Here is a 1,204-nt window from a genome sequence, read left to right as displayed (position 1 = left end):
GTTTGCTCGCGATCCACAGTTTAAAAATCCTTTGAAAGACTGGAAATGAATGGATGAACAACTGAGTGAAAGGAACCAAGCAGGCTGGATTAGTCCCCAGTATTTCAAAGGAGGAAGCTTCCAGAGGAGGTCCACAAAGATCAGCCCTGAGGGAGCAGAGTTTGCTTTCCCTGGTCTCTGCCCTGACTGCTTTCTCAGCACTCAGGTGGCAGGGTGTGGTGGGGTGTGACAGGAAGGTGCAGGACACAGCCACAAGTGCAGGAGGGAGGGCAGAACCCCCGGGTCACCCTGTAGGGGAGGAGAGTGATAATGCTCAGAAGGGAAAAGGAACAGAAAGCCAGGGGCCAGGGTGAGAGTCTGTGCGGGGGCTGCCCGGGCAAGTCCCTGCCAGGTGCTGGGGGTTCCTCCTCGCCCCGGGTCCCCCAGCAGATTGGAGGCGCCTGTGGTCAGCTGTGGATGCTCGGAGGGTTGTCCGACAGTGAGCCAGTTAATTGGAACCTGTCACAGGTGTGGCTTTGTGACTGTGTGTGTGGGTTTAGTTTCATTGTATCTGATGTGATCTTTGTCTGTGAAGTCAGTCCTGGACCTTTTGAAGGCATCAGCCGTGGCTGGCCCTGGTGTGCTTGTGGGTCCCTCTGGAAGTGCCTCTAGAGCAAGCAGTGGGTCCAGATGGCCCTGTGACAGGTGTGTGTGTGTCTGCTCTCATGCAGTTTGTATTTTCTAAGACGCCTTCAGCCGCGACCTGTGGGTGCCTGTCCCTGGGAGTGTGGTGTGGGTGCACATGCTGAACATGGTCAGCTTGTGGGTTCACGTGTGCTCATCAGTGGGGGGGTGTGACTCGAGTGTGTGCCTGTGTGTCTGTCATTGTGTCAGTCAGTCTGTGCCACCCGTGACCCAGTAAACAAGTCGGTCTATGTGCTTGTATCTTGTATCGGGTCTGGGGGCATGTGCGTGTCCCATCCGTGTGAGTTGGCGTGTCCACATCCCTGTCCAGAGTGTGCATCTGTGCCGCCGTGGCCTTGTGTCAGTTTGTCGCCTGGTCCCCGTGGGCCCCGGCAGCACGTGACTCCATGTCCCCGGAGCGCCAGTGGGTCAGTCTGCACAGTTCTCTGGGTGCGCGCGTGGGCCCCAGTCAGTGTGTCAGTGTGTCACGGTGCGTGTCCGGCTGTCCCGCGCTCGGACCGCCCCCCCTCGGCGCCCAGGC

The sequence above is a fragment of the Condylura cristata genome, unplaced genomic scaffold (assembly GCF_000260355.1).
Source record: "Condylura cristata isolate star-nosed mole 26May11 unplaced genomic scaffold, ConCri1.0 scaffold00041, whole genome shotgun sequence".
Classification (NCBI taxonomy): Eukaryota; Metazoa; Chordata; class Mammalia; order Eulipotyphla; family Talpidae; genus Condylura; species Condylura cristata.
This window is presented reverse-complemented; position numbering follows the sequence as displayed.